Source organism: Cavia porcellus, unplaced genomic scaffold, assembly GCF_034190915.1.
Source record: "Cavia porcellus strain 051 isolate PalLab524CR breed Dunkin Hartley unplaced genomic scaffold, mCavPor4.1 scaffold_21, whole genome shotgun sequence".
Lineage (NCBI taxonomy): Eukaryota > Metazoa > Chordata > Mammalia > Rodentia > Caviidae > Cavia > Cavia porcellus.
Genome location: NW_026947504.1, coordinates 46,438,846 through 46,461,877, shown reverse-complemented (window position 1 = coordinate 46,461,877; position 23,032 = coordinate 46,438,846). Strand labels below are relative to the sequence as shown.

The window sequence follows — 23,032 nt, the reverse complement described above, 5'->3', positions numbered from 1 at the left end:
TCATTTTGAGAACATTAAAAAAGAGCAGACTTTAGGGGACAAATCAGAGCATGTGAAACTTGACATGAATATGGAATATCCAAAGGGACCTGTAGGCAGGCAAGTGGGTATAGGAAATTTTAGCTCAGGAGACAAAACAAGGAAGTTTGGTACTCGTGAAAGATATTCAAATTCACAGATCTAGAAGGAGTCATCAGGAGAGGGGAGACAGGAGTGCTAAAGAATGCCAGTCCTGTATTCTGAGGCATGGAAGAGGAGGGAGCAGAGGAGGCTGAAAAGAGGTAGCCATGAGGTGGGAGCAGAGCCAGAAGAGGGGGGTTTCCCCTGATCTAATCGAGGAAAGGATCAAAGAAGGAGGCCGTGTGCTATTTGCTAAGGTGGTGAGAGACCAAGGAAGTTGCCCACTGGAACAGGATGGTCTTCACTGATGGCTTCATTCCTCTTTGTGGAGGGGGAAAGAATGTGAAGAAGCCAACAAATGGCGGCTCAAAGACAGAGATGAAAGGGGCTGGGGATTTAGCTCACCAGCATAAGCACCTGCCTTGCAAGTGTGTGGTCATGAGTTCGATCCCTGGTACTGATAAAAATTTTAAAAAAGACAGAGGTGAAACTTCTGCTCAGAGTTGTGCAAAATGAAAGGAGAGTGTGACAGACAGAGGGGATCCCTGGGCAGCCTGGAGAGAGAGGATGACTTGGCAGTGACTCCTACCTTCTTCCTCACTTTGCAATGGGCCCCCTCAGAACAGAGGGGGCAAGGCTGAGCTCAGTGGTACAGTGATTGTCTAGTGCAAGGCTCTAGGTTCAGATCTCTGCATCCAAATATTTTTTTAAAAAGTGTGATCGAGAAGGCCAGAAAAGCAGAATAATGGGGGTGATTTCAGAGAGAATGAAATAGGAATATAAAGAGAACAAAGGTTAGAGTTAATGGCAAGAGGATGATTTGAAAGAATAACCAGAATATGCAGAAAACCTACGGGGTTTAGATGGACCAGGGATTGGAGAGGGTCTTCCACTTACATTGCACAGGTCTGGAGGGCATGGATGCAATAGTATGCAGAAAGAATATGGGGTCAAGTCACATGACAGAATCACAGAGGAGTAGATGGCAGAGATGTGGGAGATAGCAGGGTCCTAGAGGACTGATTTAGGGGCAAAATGAGGATTTGTAGGCATAAATGTGTCTCCTGAGGCTGTTTCTGAGAAGAAACAGGTTATAGCCTTCTAAGAGGTCTTCCAATATCCCTCCAGCGCCCATTTCTTCCCTTAGTAATCCCTTCCCTCCCTCCCTACTTCTCTTCCTATTCCCTTCTTCCCTTTTCTGGAATCATCCTCTGGCAGTCTTGACCTCAGTGTTGGTGAAAAAGAATCGCCCCAGGCCTTTTTCACACTAGATTTCCCATCATCATGAGATATCTCGGGGTCCAGGACCAGGTTTCCCTGTCTCTATCATTCTACCTATCCATTGGGATAACGGGACTGGCTTGTTGTCCTTCAAAGGGCTATTGTGAAGCTGAACAAGGTAAAACAGATGAAAGCACTTTGAAAAAGCAAAAAAGCCACGTGCGCTACAGTGAAATGGCACGTGCTCCTGACCACGCCCTGAAGGTGAAGATGTGGCACGACTTTGCACTTCACACCTGTCTTATCTCCCTTCTTTACTCCTCCCTGGCTTGTCTTATGCATCGGCCAATTACCGACAACATCTTTCAGTTCTCCATTTATCATTCATAGACATTTGTAACTGGGAAAGACCTGAATAGGATACAACGTACAAGTACTCAGCTCTATATTTGCTTATATATTAGGCAACATCTTCATTTAATCACTTATCTGACAAGAATACCATACATGGTGCAAGTAACAGATTTTATGTATCTTTTCTCTCATGGCCCCCCATCTTTGGTGGGAGCCAGACAAGCAGATAATCATTGTGATACAGGTCATAAACAGGGATTCCACCAACATTGAAGGGAGGCACTTGAGCCAGAGACGTGACATCTTGGAAGCTGCCTAAAAGAACCACTTTTTTGGAAGGAGCAAAATGTAATTTACTTTTCACTGTTTGTTATCCATGCAAAACTCTGGGAGAAGAAGCAGGATCATGAAATCCACAGCTCACCCTGCCCTTTTAATCTCTCCCTTCAAATCATTTTCTCAGATTTGGTTGGTGGAGGGGTGAAAGATTTCATTTTCTTTTTTCTAGCACTTTGTTGAAGGTGACAATGAAGGGTTAAAAAATTTATTGATACAAAGTGGAGAGCCTGGGCTCTTTCCTAACATGAGCACTGACTCTTTAGGAGTGGAGCACTGATGAAACAACCTTCATCGATGGCCACTTCCAAGCTTGTCCCAAGCCAGCAATATAGAATCAGGTAAGAGTCTTCCATTCAGCCACTGGCTTTGTGCCACCTCTTGAACCAGCAGAAGAGGCACAGCCTGAACCTTCTGGCCACAACAATCCTTTCCATCAAGCAGATGGTTCCTGGGGATACAGGCAGCTCTAAAAAAGCTGCTCAGAGCAGATCTTGAGCTCCCAGTATTTGTACAGAACTGCTGGGTACTGGTCCCTCTGCCCTTGGCTGAACTGTTTGGAACGCAGAGCAAAGAGCTATTTGTACCCTGAGTAAGAGTTCAGTTGAAAGGATTTGTGTGGGCTTTTTGTTCCCGGGTCCACGTGGTACCCCGGGCACACGCCCAGATGTGAGGGGCCTGTTGTCCAGATGTTTCACTGGATATTTTTAAGAGCAGTGTGGGTATGGGCTGACTTTCCCAGAATCTGCACCTTACAAGAACATTCGTTCAGTCCTGTCACCTGTTGCAGAGAGCCAAGGGCTCACTCAAGTCAATGCTGTAGGCTAAGACATTTTAGAAAAATGTCAGCTAAGAACTTGAGAGCCTATGAAATTCATTGTGCATTCTCTGTGCGTCTCTGCTCAGTGTTGCGTGGTGACTTTTCTGGATGGAGTATGAAGCTTTAGTAACACATTTTACACAAATGTGCTCCTAGCTGACATGCATAAATCCCCCTCTCTTCAATGGAAACAGAGCCTATAATGCTGCTATTAACTGGTGAGTTTTTATTTTAACTTCTTATGCTGTTTAGGGGAAAAAACCAAATAGATGAATTCTCCATAGAGTTGGGTTTGACCAAATTCATGTGATGCTAAATCATTCTCTGCAGATGTGTTTTTATCACTGCTTAAGGGCAGCACCTGCTACATAGTAGGGACAGAGTGAAGGCTGGGTGTTCCTGGTTCCCAAGGTTCTCTGGTTTAATAGAATAGAGCATGACAAAGGAAGTGCTGCATTGTCTTGTGTTGGAAGATGTGGCCCCTGTGTGACTGTCTTTCCATGCAGATGGTATTAGCTGAGACTCAGTGGTGGTGCCCTTTTATCTTGCAGGTATGAGAATTGCTGATTTCTTTTTTTGTGGAAATTGGAAGGGAAACTTCTCCCTTGTGTGTCAGAGCTGCCTGTGTCCTGAGCCCTGCTTGCTGCACTGAAGACAACTCAGAAGCTGTTTCCCTGGGCCCACAGAGCTCACTCCTCAGGGGGCTTCAGCGTCACCTGGAGCTGTGTGGATCCCATGCATTATCCCATGGCTCTGGCTTGGACTATATAGATTCCGTATGTCAAGAAATACTGTACCAAGTCAATGATTGCATGGTCTTAAGAGAAAGAGAGACCTGGGAGGAAGATAAAAAAGATGAATGCATCCTCCTATCACTGCTGGGCTTTGACGATGTTTAGCATTCTGGGTGGCAAGCAGGCTAAAGGACATTTGTGTCTTCAGCACCAGATAGATGCCAATCTCCAAGTGCTGGGAATCCAGAAGAGAGCAAGAAATAGCTACATGAAATCCCAGTACGTATGTGGACAAACAGTCAAAAGCAAACCAACTCTAACATGTAGAAGTAAAGTGGGCAGTGATGCTGCATGAGCTCAGCCTGGGGTGGTTAATCTATGTGCAGTCAAGACATATTACAGTCTTCAGCTGGGCACGCACAACGGCCTGGCTTTTATCTTACATACTTTAAGCACATTTATCAGGATAACTCTGTGAAGCAGGTAAACAAAGAAGCCAAGCTTGAGTGGCACAAGCTACCCAGTTAATAAACAGCACAGTGGAAATGCAGTCGAAGGCAATATCCTTAATAGTTGTATCATAAAGTCTTTCTAGAGAGAAGGGATCTGTTACTCTCTGTATGCCTGCTATGTGCAGGGCTCGCTAATGTGCATATTTATGACATCTCCAAGAGTGACCAGGATAAGAAGGAGGAGCACTACAAGCTCTGTAATCCAGGTATAAGTGTCTGGAGGTCTTAGCCAGAGCCTGGTTGAAGGACAGGGATGGAGGGGAAAGTGGCTGGCTTAGTTTTCCTGTTGGTGGGGCAGGGCTCACCCCCTATAGCTGTGGCTCCCGCATCACTTTACCCAGTGTGATGATGCAGGGCATGTATTTCCCTGTCTTTGTTGCCTCCATAAGCAGTGGATGCTACAGATGGCAGTGTTTGCTGCCTGTAAGTGTGAATGGGATTGCAAAGTGCGTCTCCATCCTCTGCCTACTTTCCAATGTGACCAAGGCCCTCTCTTCTTTAAATCCCGAGATGTGCAGGTCAGTGCTTGGACAGAGCAGTCAGCTGCTGTAAGAGATGCTGGAGCTCCTCAGTGCCTCGTGGCCCATCTAACACCCACTGACTTTGCACACACCCTTCTTTACTTCCTGTCCTGAAAATGGTCTTGTCTTGGTCTCAAGAAGCATGGCTACTGTAGCACAGCTGTGTACCATGGGTAGTTCTTGACACCTCTACTTGGAGATGTGCTGAAGTGATAGGTCCTTCATCAACATGCAGCTTCCATTTCCTTTGCTATAAATTACTGTCTGGGGCCAATTATAGTATTTATTTATTTATTTACTTTTTTTGGGTGTTGGGACTTGAACTCAGGACCTTGTGCTTATCAGGCAGGCATTTGTGTTGCTGAGCTAAATCTGCAGCCCCAATGATAGCTTTTAGAAAGCACTTTTCTTTTATTAGGTTCATTAAAAGCAGGAAATCAAAGGTATGAATACTTTTCCTACAATTCAACTTTCTGCTCTCAGCCCATGAATGTGTAGCCCAGGGCTACTACATCAGAGCCGCTACAGGAAGGGGCTGCACATTACATGATAGTGTGGCAGGCAGGTATAGGATGTTAGCATCATTTCTCGTAATCATAGAAAGCTAAGAGAGGTTCTAAAAAAGGGGAGGGTGAGCTAGGGTGGCAGATGTGGTTCCAGGGCAGGGACAGGCAGCTTCGTTTTAGGGTGTTATTAATAAGGTGACAGGTGAGTGCTGACCAGCAGAAAACGCACCACACACTTCAGTAGCAGTCAGACTGAAATGACAGTCTTGGGCCTTCTGCAGAGCCTCGTGGGAGGAATGACTGGAGGAGGGGCTGGGGTGGGTGCATTTCCACAGTTTGTACTGGATCAAAAACACATGCGTGATTGTTCCCTGGATCTGTGTGGCTTCACTGATTCAGTCCAGCCCTGAGTCACAGGTTACTAATTGTGATAAATAATATATGTATTTCAATATTATCCAGTGAATCACAAGTAACAAAGAAAAGAGGCTGATACAGTTTCATCTAATCTCATGATGTCACTGAGGTTGAACGACAGTCCTTTCCTGCCTGTTAATGTGGCCACTGGCCAGCAAGGAGTCATTTGGCACACACTTATCAGAACAGGCTGGTGTGCCTTCAGTGGCAGCCACCTGCCTGCTTCTCCCGGGGGAAGAGGTAGGGTGAGGGAGACTGTGTGCAGAGAATGTTTGAAGACCTGAAAACAAAAGCCCCTCTGTAAAGAGGAACCATTCTCCCACTAGCCCCTGGCCAAAATAAACAGCTCTCCTGCTGCTCTTTGTGGGTGCTAAGAAAGCACTGTAGCGTCTGTGCCCACACCTGCCTGAGCCCTCTCAGCCTGTCAGTGCCCACCTGGAACACACGCTTGCACCAGGCTTGGCGCTCCCTCATGGACAGCGCTCATTTTCCTGTTTACACACTGCACATGATGTTTGTAAAAATCAGCTTACACGCTAGTTTCCCTTATGCTTTGAACCAACTCTTTGGAGCGCCCAGGAAGGCAATCCTGTTCTGCCAGTGTGTCCACATCTTCTGGTTTAGTTCATCTCTACATATTTTCAAGATTGCCTGTGAGTATCGATTGGAAGCCATGTGGAATGAGTGGGGGACATGGAAAAAAAATCAGTGATCCATGTCCTCATGTGGCTTCAAGTTCAGGGGGAAGTCAAACCAGTATCTGCCACAAATGAACATGACCAAGTGGCAAACATGGCTAGAGGTTGGCATCTCATACTGCAGGAGAACTTGCCTAAGAGCTTGCTGCTGTTTGCTGATAGACTAAATGGACACAGTGAGCTCGGCTCTACCTTCTGTTCCCTCCCTTTGGAGCCACAGAGAGCAAATGAATCTTCTCTTCCAGAATGGTGGCCCTTTGGACATATGAACACCACCATTGTGTCTCCTACAAGCTTCTCTTCCAGTGTTAATCATCTGATGCTGTAACCCGTTACACCCATGCCACGAGGTCCAGACCTGTCCTGCTTTAATTGCTCCCTTCTGGGTGTATTCCACTTTCCAAATTCTTTTTTTTTTTATTGAGGTGGGAAAGCCAGAATCCAAGACAATGTCCTGGATTTTCTGTAGAAACAAAGTTAGTAAGGCAAATATATGAGAAACTATTAAAGCAATATGAAATGGAACCTGGCAGTGTGTGTGTGTGTGTGTGTGTATGTGTGTGTGTGTGTGTGTGTGTGTGTGCCTGCACACATGTAACATATGGCTAGAGAGACAGCATATTTTTATTTTCACAAAACTGACTTTATAATACAAAGTCAGTTCAAAGCATCCCAGTGTAGCATAATTGATTTTGACTTTCTTAGATCCTATTGTGTGACATTTTCATTCTCTGTTGTTTTAATGCCAGTCTCTCATTAAGAAATCTTGATGAAAATATCTGCCCTACTTCTCTGGACAGGTATTAAGACTATCAGTGCCCCACTCCATGTTGGCCTTGGCATTTGTTCCAACTGTGTGTCTCCCAGAATCCTTTGCAGTTAGAGTTGTGGGGACAAAGGAGTTTCTCCAAGTAGATGCAAGATTGGAAGAGGAAATGTGACAGAGAATAGAGTTCTAGTACTTGCAAGCAAGCTACTGTCGTTTTCTGTAGCAAGAATCTATTGAGCGCCTGGCTTCAGAGGGGTACAGAAGAAACTGTGCCAGGATGCTTTTGCTTCCCAGATTTCCCAGGTCTGGAGCTGTGTCCTGGTGCTCTGTGCCTCTTGGAGCAGTCTCATTTTCTACCTGGAGTGTAGAAGTAGCTTCTTCAACGGCCAATTCAGGAGACTGGACTGGAAGTCATGCCTGGAGACCTCAGCCTCAGCTTATCTTCTAGCCGCTCTAGAAAATTCATTAAGTGTGTTAAAATTGCTATTAAAGTTAGCCAACATGATGTATACTTCCTGCAAATGAGCCCTGATAGATACAGCTGTTAAGGATAGTGTAGGAAAGATGATTTCAACTTTTAACTTAATTATTAAAAAGCATCTTGTGATTGTTGCAATAGCTCTGTGTAAAGAACACAGCACCAGAATTTAAGTTCTGATTCTATATCTGCTGCTGATACATCTGTACCTGTGACCTTGAATAAACTGCTTCAGCTCTCACAGTTATTTTTTACTTCTCTATAAAGTTAGGCATAAAACACCGCTTGAATAAGTGCAGAAAATGGATGTGAACATGAATTTTGAGCTATGAAATGTGACATTTTTTTCTCCTTGGTATAATATACATTTGTCCCATGATATCTAATCCTTTCTTTAATAGAGTATCAGCTAGAGAATTTCTATTCACAACAAAGTGAGAGAAATAAAATGTTCCCACATTTTGTTTTGGATTCCTTAGGGTTACTTCAAACCAAATGTTCTGAGATTTTCTGGAGAGAGAGAGAGAGAAAGAGAGAGAGAGAGAGAGCAAGAGAGAGAGAGAGACAGAGAGAGAGAGAGATTCCTAAATTAAGAGGTAGAAAATTGGTGCAAGCAAGGGACCTTTTGAAGGTCCCTTTTAGACCACTATCAAGATACCTAGCATGTCAATTGCATGCTTACAAAAAAGTTTTATGGAAAAAGAGTCAGTTTATAACATCAAATAATACTACATTGAGGGAGACCATTCAACCCTGTATGTAGCTGCTATCTGCAAGGCTTTCTGCTGGACATTGGGCCCCTATGATAGTTATTAAAATAAATATATTAGGAAAAATGTCACTGTAAGTAAATTAGGTCTCAGTAAACCCAAATAATTAAGAAATAAACACAGTGATATTTATTCATCTTCCATTCCTAACAAACCCTCTATACTGTGTGTGCACACCCGCTGCCCAGGACACTGTAATTCTTGCTCTTTGCCTCACCAGGTCCTGTCTTGATGTCACTGGCACTTCTTGTGGTTACTCCTTCCCTCCTCATTTCTGTTCACCCATTTCTCAGCTTCTTTAGGGCCTTGCTCAAAGGTTAGATACTCTAAGAAAGCTTTCTCGATGCTTTGATCCTAAATTAAAACCTTTTTTTGGTGTCATAGTGTCTCATTGTGTAGGTACCATTTTCCTGTCTCATGTGAATTTCTTATTTTAATTATTTTATTACTTTTCAGGTTTTATTGCTCAAAGTGCATGTATTGCCTCTCCATTAATGCTCACATATGCAAAGAAGTTACCATTTGCCTAATTTGGTAGATAAGAATGACTTTGAGAGTTGAAATTATTTAGATAAATATAAAATAATTATTCTATTTATTTAGTCACTGGGAATTGAACCCAGAACTTTGCTCATGCCAAGCACATGCTCTCCAAGCTGAGCTACATCCCCAGTCTAATTATTTATACTAACAATTTTAGATAATAGAACCTGACATAGGGTGGTAGCATGTTGTGAATAAAGTTTGTGGTATCCAGTGTTGGATGGATCTGTCATCCTCTCTACTGTCTAAATAGTTAAAAGGCAGATAACCACACAGCAGGTGTCAGTGAGAACCAATTGAGGAACAGTGCTGCAAACTTTCATGTTTTTGCTCCTTTTCCTGCTCTCTGCCTCCCATCTTTCCACCTGACCCAGAGCACACCAATTCTGCTTGACACTTATGATAGATCAGAGAAGACAAAGAACAGAAGGGAACGATGTCAACTTTTTGACTTTAAGCCTAATTCTATATACTGCCAGATACATTATATGTCAGGGAGGGAGAAGTCTATGAGTAATTCAAATCCTGGCTAAAATGTCTAAATAAAGTACATGGAAATAATTCTGTAAGCAGTTACCCTGTGCACAGTACTGAATTATTATTTAATTTAAAGGGATGCATGTATCCCTTTGATTCAAGGAACATGATGAAAATAGCAGGATAGGAAAAAGAAGCTTGTACCATACAGTAGAAGTTTTGCAAATGTTCGGGTGAACAAACGAAATCTAAGAAGTCATTAAAAACTATTAATAAGAATACTACACTTTTTTTTGTACCCAGAATCAAACTCAGGACCTTAAGCTTGCCATGTAGGTGCCGTGCCACTGTGTAATATCAACAGCTATACATTTTTATAATATCTTAAGTTGTATAATTTTTGACCTGCATTCTTTCATCAGTACTTCCTATTGGTCTTGTGATGTGGGTTGGAATGATTCTATCATCTCAAGTTTGCATATAAAGATGGATTTAGTTCAATGACATGTCTCTTTGGATTAAGCTAATTTCTTTATAAAAGATTTAGAGAAATAAGCCTACGTGGAAAATTCACTGGTTGCCATTTTATTCCTAGACATTAGACTGTACTAGTTGTAGTTTACAAACTAAGATTAGCATCAGTCGGTGTTACTCTGGTCTAGACAGAAAAACAGGATGATGTTCTTTGGATGGAAAACTGTTCATCATCATGCTGGCGCGATTGTAGCCTTCAAATATGCTGCAAAAGATGCTCGTCCTTTTCTCTCTTTTCCTTGTAGAAACAATTTGCATCAAAGAGTCATGGAGTGGAAAAGAGAGGGTATGATCTGAAATGTTCTGACTGGTTTCAGGTGAGTGAGGATCGAGTGCTGTCTGCTGTCAGCTGTCTGTCCAGCTGGTGTGTCACCAACTAGAAACCATCCCAAGTCCGAGCCATGGGGTCATGTGAAAAATCAGGAAGCAATCTCTTCTGTTTCAAACAGGGACTTCAAAGCTAGAAGAATATGAAAGCTATAGCAGGATTTGTTTGAAGTTATGCATGTGATTAGCTAGGAAAATGTCTCTGGGGATGCACTCTAAGGGATGGTGCAGTTCTCATTCTTGAGGGACCCATAGTCTCATAAGGCAGTTGATAAGCAGAAGAAAAAAAGCAATTCCGGATGCACAAGACTGTGGAGGCAAGGATGACAGTGTGTTTGAAAGGATGGGGTGGGCTTTTGTGGAGATGATGTTGGAGGACGCGCAAAATAGTCTCGGCCAGTGGAGAGACGGAACCATTCCAGGTAAAAGAAATAATGTAGAAAAATCTTAGGGACAAGAAAGATTCAGGACACTGATCATCAAATATGTGCAAAAATCCAAACTAAAATAAAAAAGAGTATACAAAAATAAAATTTCTAATAAGCTGTTTCTGTGCTCAAAATGTTGCCTTCCGGGTCTCACTCCAGAGAGCAGGGCTCTGGCGCAATGTGTCTCAAACTTTAATGTGCATTGAATTTGAATAGGAAGCTCATTAAAATGCAGAGTCTGATAAAGAAGATCTGGGTAGGACCTGAGATTTTGTATTTCTAACGTGTTCCCAGGAGACGCTGGTGTGCTGGTCTGCAGACCACTTTGTGTATGTGAATAGCAGGTGGGAGAAGAGGAGCTGATGAGTTTAGGCACTGCTTAGAGGGCTGGCGGGAAGTGTGTGTGTGTGGCTGTGTAGAGTATTGGATTTGATGCAATTAAGCAAGGGCAATAACCAGTGTTTTTAAACAGAGTGATGACAAGATCACATCTGTGTCTGATGACAATGTGAAGAATGTCTTGGAATGAGTGGACAGGACACAAGGGCAGGCTGATGCTGCCTTAGCCTAGGGATTAGCCTTGGACATTACCAGTGGCAACACAAACAGAGAGGAGAGAAGTGGATTCAAGATACACTCAAGGGTAAGACAGACAGGTTGTGACAGCCTGGGTTGGGATGTGAGGCAGAGGCAGAGGGAGGAGGAGAGAATGATTCCTAGGGTCGAGGCACAGGAAGACAAGGCTTGGGGCTGCTGTGAGGAGGTCTGGAGCAGAAAGGAGCCTGTAGGTCATCGATGTGGAGGTCAGAAGGCTGTTACAACTCAGAATCATGGCCCAAGAGAGCTGGACATACAGCTGAGATGTACAGATGAAGCCATACCATGCAGAGAAAGGAGAAGAAAGCTGGGGAAATTAATTCAGGGTTCACGGAATGGTCCATGGATACGAGGCAATCAGTGGACAGTATTACTACAAATAGAAGCCACGTGCTTCAAAAATAAGGTCATCTCAGTGTTGAACACCATAGAATGGTCACACGAAATGAAGCTAGATTAAGCATGTAGGTGTGCCAGATGACTTTAGTGGTGGTAATTTCGGAAACATTATGGATATAGAACTAATTATTAATGCATTAATGACAATGTGGTAGGCAGGATAATGGTCTCTCCTATGTCTAGGATACATGGCAAGAAACTATGTAGTTGTAACTAAGGGTCCTAACCTAGAGAGAGGAAGAATATCTTGATTATCTGGATGACTCTCTGTGATCACACAGGTTTCACAAATCAAAGAAGATGTATAGGAAAAGTGGATATGTAATACGATGTGATGGCTCCAGCTGTGGTTTATAACTCTGGAGATGGAAAGAAGGGCTGTAGGTCAGGGAATATGTCAGCAGAGATGCTGAGAATGGCTCTAAGTTTATAGCCAGGAAGAAAACGGGGATGATCTTGGTCCTGCGAGGAGTTTTTCTAGTCACTTGAATGGGTAGGAATGGGTTCTCTTCTAGGTCCTTCGATATGGAACAAAACTGTCAGCCCTTTACTAGTTGGCAGAGACCAACATCAGACTTTTGACTTATGAAATGTTAAAATAATAAATTGGCATTTTAGCCACTCAGGTCATGGTAATTTGCTATAGCAGCAAGAAGATATTAATCCAGACCTAACAACAATGATAAAAATGAAAAAGTCAACTATTCTCTCACGGTGTTTGATGTTTAAAAATGTAAGATTCTGAAACTTAGAAACTTATAAACAGGGAAAATGATGGAGCCTTTTCTTTGGAGTGAGGGTTGGAATATTTGACCCAGAGTTTAATAAACTGGCTGTTTGATGTTACATCCTTTCAGTTCCTAGATGAAGTGGATTGATAAGTAGGATCACAGCATCTACTGTAGGTACTATAACCCAGTCCTTTCTCTCTACCCCTCACTTTGGAAGTATTGATTGACTTTATTTTTTAGAGCAGTTTTAGGTTGACAGTCAAACCAAGCACAAGGTGCAGAGATGGACCACGTTTCCTCTCGCCTCCTACACTGCCTCATTCATCACTGAGGTCCTGCACCACGGGGGCAGGGCTGTGACAATCACATTATCATGATCACCCAAACAACTAAGTTAGAGTTCACTTTTGGTGTTGGACCTAAAGATAGGTCCCTCCAGCCGCTTTTAAACACTGATTTCCTCACTGTAATCACTGGATAGCCGGCACTAGGCTCGATAGGCCTGTGCACATGCAGTCCAAGGCACCCTTAATGCTTGCACCCCTGCCTCCTTTGACAGCACTTGCTCAACTGTGCTGCTCTTATAAGAAGTACTTAATGAGGGGGCTGGGGGTTTAGCTCAGCGGCATAAGCACCTGCCTTGTAAGCAGGCAGTCGTGAGTTCAATCCCCGGTACTGATAAAAAGGAAAAAGACAAAAAAAAAAAAAAGAAGTACTTAATGTACGCTCTCAGCTTGTTTGTGTCGTCTAGGTGACTGCATGCTGGGCTGACAGGAGGAAGAGGCAGCAAGCGCACTGTAGTCTCATCTTTAATGAATTTGTCCAGTGGATGGTGGAGAACCTCGGATGTCCCGCTGAGACACAGTGCTCTTGGAGCTCTTTCTGCATCCTCTCCCTTTGCCTCACGCCCTGTCCCTTATAAAAGCTGTTCCCTGGTCCCTTCATGCAAAGGTGGAGGCTGTTTGCCATCCTCTAGGAACATGCAAGGAAAAATGGACAAAACAATGTTGACTTTCAAATGAAAGAAGGTTCAGGGTGCTCTAGTAATGGGTCAAGTATACTTTTAAACATTGAAAAATTTGTTTTTATTTCAGTGGTCTGTTAAATTTCTCTAGATATGGCAGTTGTTCCAACTATACTCATTTGGTTTTGAAAGAAAGTTGCAAGAAGAAAGATCCATGCATATTTATTGTATATTAAGTATAACCCAAGTATATTAAGTAATACCCCAAGTATTAAGTAGACCATCTGCTTAACAATCTATAAATTTAGGCGGGTCCTTCCTTTGCTTTCCCTTTACCCACCTATTTTTTTTTCCATCTGTCTCATTATTGTTAGGTATAGTCATTATCTAAACAAATTATTAGATACATCACAGAGAATGGCACTGGACTATTAACAGTGGTAATTCTGATCATGATGGTGATAATAGTTGATCCATTTGTGCCTCACAGGTGCCTAGGGGCCTGTGCAGGTATCCATGGATATATGCATGGTCTTATGGGACACATGCACACTTCCTCTCCCACAGAAAGGCAGAGTTCATTTTGTAGTTTTAGCTCCTGAAGAATTCCCTTCATCCCACAGGAGTACAGTTATGAAAGAAAGTGTTGGAGGTCACATTCTACGAGCTGCATATAAGCCTCGGTACAATCTATCTTGTGTCCTGGGTCTCATCAGCCTAGGCAGAGACTGGCTCAGTCTTATTTATCATGCATATCTGGCAATATGGGCACTGGGCATTTCAGACAAATTCACAACACGCTTCTGCCCACATTTGCTCCAAATCTTTGGGACCAAATCCTAATTACTCATGATCCTTTAAAATTATCTTCTTACTGGCAACACTAGCACACCAACTGGTTTCTTTTTGCCTTCTTGGAATTCCTTGATAGCTTTCTGATGTTTGACGCCTGGAAAAATTTATTCATGCATTGGTTCAGCAGTTAGCATTTATTAACTGCTGTGAAAAGAGAATTTGACATGCAATAAAGATACTTCCTTGGGTAAGATGCAGTTTCTGAACTCAAGAAGTCTACCATCTGTGGCTTATTTTTAATTCATGTTTCCCTGAGATGAGGGCTTTTGGTTGATACGCACTGCTGCAGTTTGGATCTTAAATGTCTTGCAAAGATACGTATGGCGAAGGCTTGGCTCCCTGCTTGGCACTGTTGGAGGTAATGGAAATTTAAAAGGTGGGGCCAAGAGAGGTGTTTGGGTCTTTGGAGGCGCACCCTTGCACAAGACAGTGGAACCTCAGCCCCATCCACTCTCTTTCATTTCCCAACCATGGGGTGAGTGGCTTTGCTCTGCTGTGTGCTCTCCACCGCTGCCATCCAGCACCCCTACCACAGAACCAAAAGCAATGGGTCTGCTGGACCATGGGCTGGAAACTCTGAAACTGTGAGCAAATAAACTGTTTCTGCTTATAATCTGATTATCTCAACTATTGGTTATAGTAACAGGAAGCTGACGAAAATATTCCCCTAGTGTCATTTTGGATGATCCATCTGGGGTGATGGCTGATGACAGCCAGAGTGAAGATGTCTGGGCTCCTGTCTTACCTTTTTCAGGGCATCAGAAGATGTCTTAGGCCTAGGCATCCTGTAATCTCAGCACTCTGGGAAACTTAGGCAGAAGAATTGTCAGGCTAAGCCTAGCACAGGCATCTTGGCCCTTTAGCAAACCACTGTCTCAAAAAGAACAAAAACAAAACAAACAAACAAACAAAAAAAAAACAGAGCTGGGAATGTAGCTTCAGAAAGGAGGCCTGGGTTCAATCCTTACTATGGCAAAACAAAAACAAAACAAAACAAGCAAACAAAAAAAACAAAACAAAGGAAAGGAACATGTCCTGATGCAGCGGGAAGAACACCCTTGTGCATGACCTCTCGTGACCTTTTGAGGGGCTGTGGGTCCTTAGCAGATCTGGAGGCCACCAGAGTCTCAGAGAAGGTGTGACCTTGTGGCACTTCTCTGATGATCAGGCAGAGTCACACTTTGAAACACAGCATTCAGCGATAGGCTTGAACATTTTCAGTATAATGATCATATACATTTGCTGTGTATTCATTCCCTTTGTATGTAACAGCAAGTTACATACAGTCAGCCTTGGTCTGAATGTGTTAAATAGAAAATTCTAGCAAGAAACAACTCATATGTTTAAAAACGTCTTTGTTCTAATTTTTTTTTATTATTTCATTGGTAGTTATTGTTGTTAAACTCTTACTGTGCCTATTTTATGAATTAAACTCTATGTTAGGTAGTATACATAGGGAAAAACAGTAATATATAGAGTTTGGTACTCTGTGAGGTTTTGGACATCTATTGGGAGCCTAAAACATATGCCCAGTGGTTACTGGGGGACAACTATCAGGCCTAATTCAACAGTAGCAATTACTAATTAAGATAATTAATCTACTTGAGTGGTTTTTTTTCCTTTTTATCAGTACTGGGGATTGAACTCACGACTGCCTGCTTGCAAGGCAGGTGCTTATGCCGCTGAGCTAAATCCCTGGCCCCCAGCTAATTAATCTAAATAATTCCTCCTTATCATGTATAACACTGTATTATAAAACTACATATACTGCATTAATTCACATATGTTACACATCTATATATATTCCATACACATGTAACATATATTCATGCGTTTAAAGAACTATCCTATCTGTAAACATAATGGACGCACTGCGGACATCAGCCCTAAGGGAAGGCAGGAGCGGGTGTGTGGTCACTGCGGGGCTAGTTCTCTGCCTCTGATGAGCTGAGTATTTCGTAGTATAGTCGGTACTGAGAAGAAAGAGGAACAGGCAGTCTAAGTGACAGAAGTCAGATATCCAGGGTGACTTTTTTTCGAGTCACTGGACAGATTGCCTGGGCAGGCATCTGGAGGTCCGGGTGAATGCTGGGAGCTGGCAGCAGTGCATGGGCACAGTCACTGCCTAGAACAGATCTGGGTGAGTTACTGGTGCAAAGAATGGGCGACACCCTGTTTTCATGAAGCTTCACTCCACACAGAGTAGTGGCACTCAGTTTTCATTCCACTTGTACAGGTTCAGAATTGAGGGGCTACTTTATAATTTTCTTTCTTTCCCTTCTTTTTTTTTTTATCATTCCATGTTTGCAATATATAATCCATATATTCCTGGGGAATTAATACACACACATACGTATATAGAGAGCATCTTGATCCTTTTTACTTCCCAAATGTGCCCTTTCTCTCCCCTTTCCCATCTCTTCCCATCCTCAGAGCCTGTACCATCTCCACAAAATCTATCTCCCCATTCCTTATCATCTGCCTTATACTTTGTTCTTTAAATTATTTATACTTTGTGCTTCTTACATAAGATGAACCAATGATACTTTACATTCAGTGTGCGATTTATTTCACTTAACATTATGGTCTCAAGGCAATGGGGTTCTGCCCAGTGGCAGAAGGCCTGCCTTTTATGTGGGAGGGCTTGGGTTCCATCCTCAGCACCAAACAAAACAAAACCAGAAATTACTGTATACTGTTTTGCTTCAAGAAGTAACCATCCCCCCAGCAGCCGTTAGCCTCAGCGCTGCCTACCAGACCTCACAAGGCTCTCTATGAACTCAGAGGAGGAACTGTCCTCTTCCACAGCCCACGGCCTCAGACCACTTCAGCCACGGAGACCCATAATGACTTCCTCCTGGATCTGAGAGCTTCCTGGGTTTGTATGGAGGAGGATGGGCTGGCTGCAGAAAAACACAGGCAATTGAATAAGTCCTACTGAGAAAGAAGAAAGCGCGTGCACACACACACACACACAGCCTCACATTCACACACACATACACACACACACACCCTCACACTCACACACATCTGGCTAACTCAGCCAGACACAGCTTCCGTGGCTATTATTCAACACTGGGAATGTGTGACTCTGTATCATGGCAGGAAGGGAAGAGGTGATCCTGAGAGGCATTTCCTAAGCAGAGATTACACAGGGCCTGGGAAGATGCAAAGCCATGGAGAGGAAGTGGGGAGCCACGCTCTCCCTCCAAATGGGTGATTCTGAGCAAAAGCGGTTATGAAGGGAGCCTAACAACAGAATTTCAACACAAACAAAATATCACCCCCTAACTTGCCAGAGGCTTCTGTGGAAGCCAAGGCTCCACCCTTCCCCACACATCAAACAACAGACACATTCCAGCCTCAGCAAAGCTTCCATGCTCTTCCAATGCCACATTCCGGTGCCCAGCATTCCTCTGTCTGGAAGCCTTTTCACAGCTAACCTGAAGCCCTCATCTGGCAGCCCAAGTTCATTTCTTCCCTTTCTTCCTTAAGAATCATTCAGATGCTTGATGGCTTCAAAACACACCTTTTCTCGCCTTGGTCATTCAGAACCTCTGAGTTGGAAACTTCTAGGGGGAACTTTGGGACCTGTGTGACGGTCTGTCAAGCAAAGCTCTTGGCCCAGGTCTCTCGTCTGCACAGAAGGCAGCACTGGCTAAAGGGCATTTTGTTTCCCTTGTCTGGAACCCATTGTGTGTTACATCAAGGACAATGAGCCCTTCATCAGCTGTAGTTGCCCATGTTCTCAGCTTCAGGCAGGCTGTGCTCAGCCTCAGAAAGAGTAAAATTGCCTGAGCACGGCACCTGCGGCTGCATGTGTCTGCGCGTGAGTACAGACAGGTGGTCTGGCACCCGGGTCTTACTGCCCTGCTTCCAGCTTGAAGCGTTTACAGCCTCTTTCTTTCTGTCCCAGAGGTTGTCCCCACTGCACCACTCGGACGCTGTGGAACTGAACTGAATAATCGTTGGCAAGGTCTGGGGGACAGTAAGCCAGATGGGGCGGAGAGAGCATTCCATTATTATAACACAATGCCATAATAGGATACAAAATTCCTTTCATATTAATTCTCATACAAAAGGAACCTTCAAAGTTGACTTTTGCACTGGAAGGGAGGCAAAATGCAGCCAGCCCTTTGTTGTGATTTTGCAACCAAAGTTACCTTATTCGTCTTGCGGAGGAGCAGTGAGCTCTCACTCTGGCTCAAGAGTCTCCTGGACCTGGCAGCTGCTCTGCTCCTGTGAAGCTGGCCTTTCTGGAAGGTGGTGTTCACTCTGCCTGCTGCCCCAGTCCCTGGTTGTGCGGCTACCACAGTGCTAGGTTCCTCAGAGGACTGGATGCATAGCCTCCCAAGCCAATGAGCCTCACACTGAGGTGCTTTCCTGCCTCTCCAGTCACCCGCCTCCAGTGTGATGCTCGAGGCCAGTCCTTGGGAGCACACGGGGCTCTTCCTGAGCTCAGCACAGCCCTCTGTGTCCCTTGTCAATGCTGTTGACAGGTTGCCTCACAGACTGCCATGGACTCTGGGTACCAGAAACCTGAAGGCTATTTCTAACTTGGCTGTGGTCCTAGGCTTTGGCTCCACTCTCTGGGTGGAGAAGTCATTGGGCTGGGGACTCAGTGAGGCTGGGGACATGGAGTGATACTAGGAGATATGAGACTTTGTCTTCATAAAAGCATGGAAAATGAGTTTAACAGTATTCAAGACCTGGTCCATCCCCGTGTACTCTGACTTTGGCAATGGTAGCAAGAGAAATTCATTCAAAGTAATCCCCGTGAGTGCTGTAGCATTTTTATATGGCTTTGCTAGCAATTTAAACTCTCAACCTAATTCACTCTAGTACCACCTCATGGAGCAGACATTTATTTAGAATATATAATGAGAGCCCTTCTAAAAGTCTTTGTAAACTTTCAGTGAAAATCAGGTGCATTCTCCCTGTCTCGAACCCTCTCTGTGAGATCTATCCTTTTTCAAACATTCTGCAAGACAGAGGCTGTCTGGCCATTCTTCAGGCTGTTTTAATAACATTTTGTGGAGAAAATGATGACACATTTTCTTCCTTTCCATTAGATTTCTGTTTGTTTTCTAAATAAAACAGACCCCGTATGTAAATGTGATGATTATTCTCTGAATTTCTGGTATGCAGGTTGAGCATCAGAATCTCTTATTTTGTTTGTACAGGATTCAGACCTTGATTTCAACCAAGGAAAGTAATAAAATCCACAAAAAATTAACATTGCAAAAGAGGACCCACAGTTCCCCCGGGACTACAGCTCCAAGGGTCACCAGTGAGCGGCCATGGTTTAATGAAGTGGCACTTCCTCTGATTAGGAAGAAGCAGGCCTGGTGTCTTTTGTAGCACAAATGCCCTGTTTCTGAGTGTGCCAGGCCGATGCTTTCAGAAGCTGAACTTTCTCCCAGTGCGAGTGAACTGGCGGCGGACAGCAGAGGACATTCCCCTGAAACCGGGCCATGGGGAGAGGGAAACAAAGGCAGCTGATTCAAGTGCACCAAATTGGAGTTTCTCTAATCAAATATATTAAATTCACCATCATTCTTGATTGTTGGAATGGGAAGCAAGGACAGCTGTGCCCTTCATTTTGAGCATTTTATTTAGTGCCTGGGGTTGGAGGAAGGGAAGGGGAGGGAGGAAGGGTGGAAGGGGAGAGGGGACAGAGGTGGAGAGAGCTATGGGAATCTCATGTCTTTTGTCTTAAAAGTAAAATGATTTGCATGCTGTTCAGATCCACACAGAGAGTTCCCAGAGCTGTCAGTCACCAGGAAAGACCCAAGATAAGCGGTATAGAGCTCTCCTACATGGGCTTGGGAGACTCAGGCAGAGAAACCCTGGTGCTTAGTGTGAAATGCCACTCAGTAAAGAATTTTCCTCCCCTGAATGTTTGTGTTCAGTACCAAAGGATGTAAATCTCTAGACACTTAGTGAAACTCATCTCTACTTGTTTTGTGATGCTCCAACCTAAGAACTGAATTTGCAAAGGCCTTTTTCACCTTGTAAACCATGGTGAAACTGCTGGCCCAGCCTTTATACTTTTTAAAAATAGTTTGACAGTCCAAATGCAATGCTTCCTGCCTCCAGTGAACGCTGCGTACGATGCTTTGTATGTACCTGCAGCCTCAAAAGAGGGCTTGGGTGCGTGATGTCACTTCCTCATCTGCTGAGGTGGTAACAGGATGAATCTGAACGAGACAGCAACCAGACACTCCACTGTGAAATTAATTACTCCATCCCATGGTCAGGCAGGGGACTCAGGTAGACATTGTGTAAGTGCTTGGGGCTTGGCACGCACAAATGCCCTCTGCAGAGGGAACAGAGGTCTCAGAGCGGCCGAGTGCAGCTTACAGGCTCACACAGGCTAATGTGAGTCATCCAGAGAAAGGGCTTTGGAAGCTGGTGCCTGTTACAGCCTGAAGTCAGCCTGTTTCTGGGCTGGAATGTGAAGGCAGCTGGCTGTGTCAAAGAAGCAGAGAATAAAGCCACAGTGTAAAATGAAGGCCCAATTCAGCAGAGAGAAGATGTTGTTAAAATGGGTTCTGCTGCTGCAGCCGCTTCTTTTGCAGGGCCCACTTTGGGAGATGAATGATTCTGTTCCTCTTCTGAAAAGGGGCTTGGAGGGGACTGGAGTGGGAGCGAAGATTCTTTCAGAAAAGTGTTGTTGGGCTTTTTAAATGTACCCATGTAAGTAAAATGAATGGGAATGTCCCAAGGCAGGGGCCATACATAGGGGCATTATATGCAGAGACTCAAGGCAGGCAAAGCTGAGCTCTGCAGTCTGCTGCCATCCGCCATGGGTTTCTGCCTTCTTCAGGGTTTCTTGCTTTGCCACGAGACAGCTTGGCGAGGCGGGCAGGGAGAGGAAGGGGTTGCCAGCGCATTCCTCACCACACTCTCTCCCTCCCTTGCTCACGCACAATGTCTTTTTGTCACTGTGCGGTCGCCCCTGGGGGCACAGCATGAGCTGCTGTGGAGGTCATTGCCAGGTAGTTCGCTCCCAGGCTGCCAAGGGGAAGGGTGTGCGCCTCCTCCTCAGCGGTGTGTTGGGGTGCACCTTGAACAGGCAGGCTCTGGTGTCCATTGTTCTCAGCGTGCATGGGGGCTGGGACTGGGGGTGGCACTTTCTTTCTATCGGAGCTCACATCTGGGAGCAAAATGGAGGTGCAGAGAGAAACATGAAAGGCAGTGAGAGCGGCCGAGAAGGCACAGGGCCAGGAGCTGAGCCACTGAGAGGCGGTCCTAGCCCCACTGCCAAATTTACGGGGCAGGCCTTGGGGCAAGTCACTTGAGGTCACAGTAGCTCAGTCTTCTCTGCAGTCAGAAGCTGGGGCTGTGGCGGTAGGGGTGTGGGCGGGGGTGACAGCCAAGGTCCCTGTCAGGCCTGGTGCTCTGGAACTCTCCATGATCACTGAGGAGGCAGAACAGGAAACACAGAGGGTTTCTGAGTCAGATGGCCTGAGCTGAATCCTGCCTTCACCACCATGTGGTTTTGTTCAACTCACTAAGCTTCTGCTTCTCTTTTGAGAAAAATATTGTGTTAACTCCTATCTGCCATACAAAAAGTAGTTTGCATTTAATGATCCAATTTAGAGGAAAGAATCCGGGATGATGCCAGCACATGATAGATTCTGAACGTCAGCCTTCCTTGTAGCCTGTTTAGTGTTGAGTGTCAAAAGCTGAAACTACATAATGAATACCCACATTAGTCCAAGATGCTGGGAATTTAAAAAGAAATTACATCAAGGTTCCCTGTCATAGATTCTAAAAATTTCAATTTCAGAGACAACTTGAAAAAAAAAATTAATCAGAATTGGTTGCAAGGTGAGATTGTCATTTGGGGGACCAAGTAGATTTGTCAACTCATAAGTCTCATCTTTTCTCATTATAACTTTAAACATGTAAACGGCACACTGCCTTGTTGGTCTTTACTGGGATAAGACGCTTGTCCTGGTTAAGCTGGCCCACGCACGTCACACTGTATTTATTATACATAAAATGCATGATCAGTGTCTTTTCCTTTCCCTCTGTTTCTGGTTTACTGTGGGCGTGTGATACTTTGCCCTGTTCTGCAGGCTGTGTAGGGGATGGTTTGGGGAAATTATCTAAAGGAAGAAAGCTAGTTTATTTGTGTGCACTTTTGTGGATTTGTGTAGATGAGTGTTTACCATCCAATCTGTTACCTTTTAACTCTGATCTCCCTGTGCTGTGTAGACAGCACTTAAGTTTTTGTCGTTTAGGAGGCTTTGGCCCACCCTGTTGACCCTGAACTCGCCAGCAGTGAGAAGAATGATTTGCAAGTGCACATTCTGGCTTCACGTGCTTCGTCCTGCCCACTTGAAGCCGTGTGGAAAGTGCCTTCCTCACCCTTTCTAAAGGCGTGGAGTGGAGCCCAGCTGCAGGAGAGAGGGGACTCTCCTGTTGGGCCTCCCAGGCATCTCAGAGTGCCTGACTGCTCTGACCTTTCTGCTCATATAGTGCAGCATCCGCAGAAAGCAGGAGAGGCCTTTGCTTTCCTTTTGTGGACTTACTTGTTGTGGGTCACCTTAGGGACCTAGTGAGCTCCTCCAGGTCTCAGCTTCAACTTCTCTGGTTCTGGCTCAACCCTGGGAAGGAAGGACAGTAGAGTCTATTTTTCCCTTGTTCCTCCTTGCAGGAGAGGGCAGGAGTTTTCCTGAGATGATTGCTGCTTCCAAGAGGCTGCTTCTATCAGCTGGGATCCCAGCCATCACCCCCAATTCAAGTCAGGGGCAAACTGGTCAGGTGTGGTTAGGATGGATGGTTCTCCACCTCCTACTGATCTGAGTTCTCACGCTGGGGCCCCATGTGTTGCAAATTATAGAGATGCCAAGCACACCCACGACTGAATGCAAGCACCAAAAGACTCTTGAATGCCAAGAGTAAGTGAC

General features: G+C 44.5%; 1 long non-coding RNA gene across 2 annotated transcripts in view; it reads left to right on the top strand.

The window, feature by feature from the left end:
• Window positions 1-2,748: 2,748 nt before the first annotated feature.
• Window positions 2,749-23,032, top strand: part of LOC111753708 (uncharacterized) — a 41,467-nt gene continuing 21,183 nt past the window's right edge. The window contains exons 1-3 of one of the 2 annotated variants that reach the window (XR_002788502.2): window positions 2,749-3,069; window positions 3,403-3,864; window positions 10,056-10,127. This is a non-coding gene — a long non-coding RNA (uncharacterized LOC111753708). The remainder of the gene's footprint in view (window positions 3,070-3,402; window positions 3,865-10,055; window positions 10,128-23,032) is intronic. The other variant, XR_010041788.1, reaches the window with a different exon arrangement.